We start from the raw sequence: 8,736 nt of genomic DNA, 5'->3' as shown, positions 1-8,736 counted from the left end.
ACCCCGGATAATTTGAAATCTACGACAGAAATGTTTCGGAAGCTCGAACCCCGAACATCTATGAATCTCTATCCCAGATATACGTTTGGAAGCTTGAACCCCAAACATTCTGAAGATCTATCATATACACACCCTGGGAAGCATGACCCCCCCACTCAGCTAGATGGCATCTCTAAGCCCATCTCCGCTAAAAATCCCTACATCCGCAAGGGCAAATTTCTTGGTATTCTAGTGTTCAATCCTCTTCCACCTTCAGATTCCGACTGGCACACAAGCCAATCTACATCCTCAGGTTTAAGAAGATTGAACAGGGGCAGCTGTCATACCCCAAAATTTGCCCACATTTTCAAAAAAAAAAGAAAAAAATTCGAAATTATTTTCAAAATTGGATTTTTATAAAATCTTGGATTCATTTACATTGACATCCTGAATTTTATAAATATTCGATTTAAAGTCTATTTTTAAAATATAATAGTTTACCCTTAAATTATTTATATTTTAATAAATAGCAAAATGTTGGACAATGCTTCATAAACTTTCAATTGGCTTTTTTATTTCGAACAAATAATATAGCCCAATTGGTAAGGAAGTAAGGTTTGCAAGTATAAGGTCCCAGTTTTTTTTTTTTTTTTAACTTTTTTTTTCCTTTTATTTGTTTCTAACATTAGCTTTATTTTTATTCCAAAAAAAATCACAAAAATATATTTTCTTTTTAATTTTTCGTTTTTAATTTATTTTATTTTTTAAATAATTTTATTTTATGATTTATGCACTTTTTATCACAAATTAATCAAAAATCACAAAAATTAGTTTTTTTTTAATAATTTAATATTAATTTTCGTTTTTTATTTTAGTTATTTTTGAAATTTTGTTATTTTAACTTTTTTCAAATTCTTATGCATAAAATAACTCAAAAAATTATAAAAAATATATATGGTAGTTTTTTATTCAAATTCAAGTTACGTTAAAGTTTTGATTTGATTTTCCTTTTTTTAGAAAAAAAATAAAAACAAATATTTTTGATGTTTAATTTAGTTATTTAATTACTGATTTTGTCTTAACTAATTTCTATTTTTATTTAACCTAAAATTCTAATACAAATAGAGACACTTTCTCAAACTTACGGGGAACAAGAACCTTATCGTCTCTCTCTCACCTAACAGTCTGCCACCGAAAAAAACCCTTATTCACCACTAATCTAAAAATATCACATGAACCAAAACTAAACAACATCACCTTTCATGACGTCAATCTATACTTTCTCCATGACAACCATTAACCTCACTCATAAACAAAACTTTAACCATGAAAACCAATCCCTCATAACCATATCTCACCATCAAATCTGTTGTAAATCTGATATCAAAAGACAACAATAACCAGCATCTCAAATGATAAACCACAAATCAGTTTTTTTTAATTTACACCATTGCCTTATTTTTTTTTCAGGAAAGAAAGAAGGAGAAACGATATCGGAGCAGCTCCGCCGCGCCTCAAGGTCGTTCACCCGCGTCGACACCGTCTCCTCCTTGATGCAACCGCAAAAACAAATGTTTGCCCTTCCATCGTTCACACGCGGAATCCACATCAACACGGCAACACAACCACCGTCGATCCAACCGCTTGGCCACGCGCGGGTTCTCTAACTCCGGCCATCCAGAACCACCACGGCTCTGTTTCCTCCCCGACGCGAGAACCACCTCACAGATCGTCGACCTCCCAGCTCAAGCAGGTAGACTCGTTCCACTTATTTCATCTTTTTACAAGATTAAGTATTTGAATGTTTGTGTTTAGTAAAAAAAAAAAGTATTTGAATGTTTGTGTCTTCTGAAATGTAGAAGGGAAGAGATGCAGAGATGAAAAGAAATTGTGTTTGTGTTTCACGTTTAGAATTTTATGTGTGGTAAATGTTGTTAAGGTTTCTATCTTTTAATAATACCCTGCCACATGTCAGTGATCTAGTGGCCTTGAGATTCTGGATGAAATTTTTGAATTGGTCATGCTGATGAAATAGAGATGCACCGCCCCAAGTCCCTTCTATTTGTTTCTCTTCAATTTTTCTTACTAATGGTAGATTAAGAGATTTATTTCTAGTTAGTTTTTGTCTTTTAAAACTAATATAATTTAATAAAAAGTAATGTATAAATTAAATTTTGGTTGTTTAACTTAGTCTGCTATTAAATAATATAAAAACCTCAAAAATAGTTTATTATCTTAGAATTTTGATTTCATTTGTCATATTATTAAAAAACCAAAAATATATTCTATTAGTTATTTTTTTCCTTTAATAAATAAAAATACAAACACATGTTTTTTAAGTTTAATTTTAATTATAAAAAAAATAAAAACATTTTAATTAGTCTTTTTTTAGAATTTGATATGTTTAAATTTTATTTTTCTTAATGGTAATTACTTGTTACTAATTTTTATCATTTCTAATGCGTAATTGTATATATCCATCACTAACATTTTCTCGTTTTGCGAGGCATTACTATCATTGAGGCATCAGACTCTCTCTCTCATGGATGTTTGCAATTTTACTCAATTTTGTACATTTAATCCTTATACTTTCCGCGCTTTATTTCCCACAAGGTTTTTATTGTACCCCCCATCCCGAAGCCATGTAATAGCTTAGGTTTAATTTCTGCCTTTATTTTCTGCACCTTATAACTGCTTAGATGTATGTTAATAGGCTTGTATGGCAAGATCAATTGAACGCTAGCTAACCTAAATACAAGATTAAATACTCGAATCCAACACACTTGCACTCACTCACCTCTAAGGTACACCCCCTCTTGGCTGCCTTTCGAAATAAGGTCGTGTCCCTCAAATATAGGGGTACCATTAGCAAAAGTCCCTACGATTTAAATCATCACAAAGATCATAAGTCCCTCGATATTGCCTAAAATATATGATCTTGTCCCTTAAGTTGCCTTCGGTAAATGATGATAGTCCCTTCGGAAAATTGCTAAGGTGTCTCTACTTGTTGCCTTCAAACGACCTCGATGACCCTTCGATGACCCGCACGTCCAATACAAAAAAGGACTACCTACTTCTCTATAGTATGGATAGTCCTAGGAACTGTAAAAAGTATAGGAAAAGACCAATTAGTTAGGGTAGTGCTCTTAATCTGCCTAGCTCAATTAAAGAACATCTTTCTAATACTCTTTCAAAAAAACTAAGGCTACGCATTTACGCTAAAGTCCTTATGCATCTTTTCAACTCAAAACAAACAAATATGAGCTAAGCAAATTAAGAGCCCGTAGATAACTACGGATGAAAAGGGTGCTAACACCTTCCCTTTTCATAACTTACCCCCCGAACCCGAACTCTTTTCTTAAAAAGGTCTTTCCTGTACTTTTATACCTTTCCTAAACATTGGACAAAATAAAAGTCGGTGGCGACTCATGCTCACCGCAACATTGTTGCTTATAAAAATAAAAGTCAGTTCACCGAGTTACAGAACTGGCGACTCTGCTGGGGACTCTCTAAAGAGGGGTTTACCTTAGGGCTTAGATCACTAATTTGTTTGTTTGATTGTTTTAATTTTCATTGTTGCTTGGGTTTTGTGGAAGATGAATCCTATACCCGGATTCGAGTGCACTTTAAGATAGGAGCGGCATAGTCATGGAGGCCTCCCTTGTGCATGCTTGGGATTGGTCAATGTGAAGTTCGCGCTTGAGTTAGGCCTCCACTGGTTATTGTGTACCTCTTTTGCATGAGAGAGGTTTACGCATGTATCTTTGGGTGCGTCGGAGCTCAAGGACCTTTAGTCACCTTTAACCCATCTTAACTTTTAGGAACGTAGTGGGAGGGCTATTCTTGGTGCATGCCAAGTTATGGTCGCGACCCGATACTACAGCTCAGATAGGTTTCTTCCTAAAGTGTCATTGCGTGGTATGCATGTACCATGTTCGAGGGTGCTTTAGAAGGGGCTGACAATTCTGGGTCACTGGTAGAACCCGTTGCTGATATTATCCTTATCCTTAGAAGTACCTTTGGGGAAGGGTAATCACCTGGTCATACTCCATGCAAGCCGTAAACCTAAGGACTCTTGTGTGACATGTTTGTTATCTAACCACTTGATCTCCTTGCAGGTTTTGTTTGTAGGACTTACTTGTCCGTACTACCCTATGCTTTTCCATAATGTGCTGACTAACCTTTTCAGGGATCTTTGGTATTTAGGATGCATAATTCCCAGGTACTATTATGGAGCCTTAATTCATATCAAGGGGCAAGAGGATTTATTTTCCTCTAGCCATATGCCTTCAAACTCAAGGGTACAATTCCTATCAAGGGGCAAGAGGATTTATTTTCCTCTAGCCAGATGCCTTCAAACTCAAGGGTACAGTTCCTATCAAGGGGCAAGAGGATTTATTTTCCTTTAGCCACATTCTTTTAAGCTCAAAAGTACCATACCCCGAATCAGAGGCTATGACCCACTGGATATGGTGAGCCTGATTCTTAAAGAAGGACGTTCAAAGACGGAAGTCGAAGTTCTTCAACAAAGCTGCAACTACATGTCAATGTTGCAAATTGGGTTTCAAAAAGATCCTTGAAAGCATTGCATATGCATTTGCATACATATCATTGCATAACAGGTTTCCAGACAACGAGCTTCTCATTTTCTACCTCAAATCCCTAAAGCTTGATACTTACAACTCCTTTGTGGCTTCGTCAGAATCTTCTTCTTAGAAGTAATCTGTAGTTCAGATACGAACGCTTGGTTTGGTTTCCGCTCTAGGGCACTTGGTCAGTCGATCGATAATTGCCAACCAGTCCGAGATAAAGTACAAGACCTGATTGATGCAAAGGTTATCATATTCACACCTGCAGGCCAGATTTGAAGTTCTCCCTCGACTCAATGGACCTTCTGAAGCAATAAGTCCATACGGAGAAAATCTCCTCAATGTTGGCAATTCGTAATTTCTCATGCATTTTCATGCGTAATCCTTCTTGTTCTTGTTCAATACTGTCTATATGCAATACTTGTTTGTTTTTGAACTATAATAACGATGCATTGGATGTGTTTGTCTTGAAAAAATTCATCCGCTCTCGCTCTAATATGTTCTTATTTGCTTGTGATACCAAACTCTCAATGATAAAGCATGATGACTCTGAAGGGAGAATCACGAACACATAATACCTATAATCTCAAATGGTATGCTTTCGAGTAAAACCGTGTTGATGATGTACAGGCATTGATTCAAATCCCTAAACACTGGAGATATAAGGAAGTTAATCCCTTGTTCAACCCCTTTGAGCCTTGAAGTAGGAGTTTCTTTTCTATACAAAAAACCCTCACATTTAACCCAGGGGTAGGGTAGTGTTCAGTTAATCTGATTGAGCGTTCAAAATTCATCAGGAGCACGCATCTAAGGATACAACAATGGTTATCTTTCAAAAGGTTGGGGAAAGTCAATACAGCAATGGTTATCCCTCGTCAACCAAGAAATGAGGCAGTCACTATCTCTCCAACAAATCGAAGACATCTCAGGATCATACGACTTATTCAAAAAAAAAATCCTGCCAAGTCAACAAACTTGAAAACCAGCGACTTAGGCAAAATAAGGGCATCCCTATGGACATCAAAATCAAAAGAATTTGTCCAGGCAAAAGTTAGAGAAACAAAAAAGAGATCCTCAACAAAACGGCAAAGTCGTGTGACTATAAATTCAAAGAACAAGTCATGTGATCAGACACAAAATATGAAAGGTAAAGTGACTGCCATGTCCAAATACCTAATTGATTCCTCAATCGTCCCAAACTCCTTTTGAAGGATGAATACTCGCATCGAGTTAACTGAACTTAGGTTGGAGAACATCACGAAGGGGGTGGGCACCAATAAATTTTGAGCCTAAAAATCCTTTTTTCTAAAACTGTGAACCTGGCCACGTTACAACCCTCAAAAGTCCTAATTGAAGCAGGGTTAATTCGAAAGCATACTGTAAACAAGAATACGGTAAACCGACTCCTAGGAGTTTTGCTAAACGCTTGAGTTGGTATCACACCACCTTTAAAAAAAAATCGATGCTTCGACATCCTTTCAAAAAAAAAAAAAAAAAAAAACTTCCTTTTTTAAACTTCAAGACAAACATGAACTTTGCATTAAAATTATGTTTCTCATACTAAACATTCTTTGCATATGAACAAGTATTTGACACCAGGAAAGCTTCCATCATGAGCTGCTGATGAAAAGTTTAATCCTCTCAAGGGAAAAGTTGTCTTCAGAACTCCATTGAGTTTGAGCAAGAATATCTCAAATTCTGATCAGCCTCAGGGGCATAAAAGCAGTCGAAGTACTTCGTCAAGTAAGCGTTCAGACATCTGGGGCAATCAGGTCATGACTCAAAAACTCCCTCAGAAGTGTTGATCAATCAGGGGCATTGTTCCTAAACTCGTGATACTGGGGCAAGTTGCTTATAACAGCACAAATCTCAGGAAGCCCTCGCGACAGGAACCCGTTGCTGATATTATCCTTATCCTTAGAAGTACCTTTGGGGAAGGGTAATCACCTGGTCATACTCCATGCAAGCCGTAAACCTAAGGACTCTTGTGTGACATGTTTGTTATCTAAACACTTGATCTCCTTGCAGGTTTTGTTTGTAGGACTTACTTGTCCGTACTACCCTATGCTTTTCCATAATGTGCTGACTAACCTTTTCAGGGATCTTTGGTATTTAGGATGCATAATTCCCAGGTACTATTATGGAGCCTTAATTCATATCAAGGGGCAAGAGGATTTATTTTCCTCTAGCCATATGCCTTCAAACTCAAGGGTACAATTCCTATCAAGGGGCAAGAGGATTTATTTTCCTCTAGCCAGATGCCTTCAAACTCAAGGGTACAGTTCCTATCAAGGGGCAAGAGGATTTATTTTCCTTTAGCCACATTCTTTTAAGCTCAAAAGTACCATACCCCGAATCAGAGGCTATGACCCACTGGATATGGTGAGCCTGATTCTTAAAGAAGGACGTTCAAAGACGGAAGTCGAAGTTCTTCAACAAAGCTGCAACTACATGTCAATGTTGCAAATTGGGTTTCAAAAAGATCCTTGAAAGCATTGCATATGCATTTGCATACATATCATTGCATAACAGGTTTCCAGACAACGAGCTTCTCATTTTCTACCTCAAATCCCTAAAGCTTGATACTTACAACTCCTTTGTGGCTTCGTCAGAATCTTCTTCTTAGAAGTAATCTGTAGTTCAGATACGAACGCTTGGTTTGGTTTCCGCTCTAGGGCACTTGGTCAGTCGATCGATAATTGCCAACCAGTCCGAGATAAAGTACAAGACCTGATTGATGCAAAGGTTATCATATTCACACCTGCAGGCCAGATTTGAAGTTCTCCCTCGACTCAATGGACCTTCTGAAGCAATAAGTCCATACGGAGAAAATCTCCTCAATGTTGGCAATTCGTAATTTCTCATGCATTTTCATGCGTAATCCTTCTTGTTCTTGTTCAATACTGTCTATATGCAATACTTGTTTGTTTTTGAACTATAATAACGATGCATTGGATGTGTTTGTCTTGAAAAAATTCATCCGCTCTCGCTCTAATATGTTCTTATTTGCTTGTGATACCAAACTCTCAATGATAAAGCATGATGACTCTGAAGGGAGAATGACGAACACATAATACCTATAATCTCAAATGGTATGCTTTCGAGTAAAACCGTGTTGATGATGTACAGGCATTGATTCAAATCCCTAAACACTGGAGATATAAGGAAGTTAATCCCTTGTTCAACCCCTTTGAGCCTTGAAGTAGGAGTTTCTTTTCTATACAAAAAACCCTCACATTTAACCCAGGGGTAGGGTAGTGTTCAGTTAATCTGATTGAGCGTTCAAAATTCATCAGGAGCACGCATCTAAGGATACAACAATGGTTATCTTTCAAAAGGTTGGGGAAAGTCAATACAGCAATGGTTATCCCTCGTCAACCAAGAAATGAGGCAGTCACTATCTCTCCAACAAATCGAAGACATCTCAGGATCATACGACTTATTCAAAAAAAAATCCTGCCAAGTCAACAAACTTGAAAACCAGCGACTTAGGCAAAATAAGGGCATCCCGATGGACATCAAAATCAAAAGAATTTGTCCAGGCAAAAGTTAGAGAAACAAAAAAGAGATCCTCAACAAAACGGCAAAGTCGTGTGACTATAAATTCAAAGAACAAGTCATGTGATCAGACACAAAATATGAAAGGTAAAGTGACTGCCATGTCCAAATACCTAATTGATTCCTCAATCGTCCCAAACTCCTTTTGAAGGATGAATACTCGCATCGAGTTAACTGAACTTAGGTTGGAGAACATCACGAAGGGGGTGGGCACCAATAAATTTTGAGCCTAAAAATCCTTTTTTCTAAAACTGTGAACCTGGCCACGTTACAACCCTCAAAAGTCCTAATTGAAGCAGGGTTAATTCGAAAGCATACTGTAAACAAGAATACGGTAAACCGACTCCTAGGAGTTTTGCTAAACGCTTGAGTTGGTATCACACCACCTTTAAAAAAAAAATCGATGCTTCGACATCCTTTCAAAAAAAAAAAAAAAAAAAACTTCCTTTTTTAAACTTCAAGACAATCATGAACTTTGCATTAAAATTATGTTTCTCATACTAAACATTCTTTGCATATGAACAAGTATTTGACACCAGGAAAGCTTCCATCATGAGCTGCTGATGAAAAGTTTAATCCTCTCAAGGGAAAAGTTGTCTTCAGAACTCCA

Source organism: Vicia villosa, linkage group LG5 (genome assembly GCF_029867415.1).
Source record: "Vicia villosa cultivar HV-30 ecotype Madison, WI linkage group LG5, Vvil1.0, whole genome shotgun sequence".
NCBI lineage: Eukaryota > Viridiplantae > Streptophyta > Magnoliopsida > Fabales > Fabaceae > Vicia > Vicia villosa.
Note: the sequence above shows the minus strand (reverse complement) of the source record.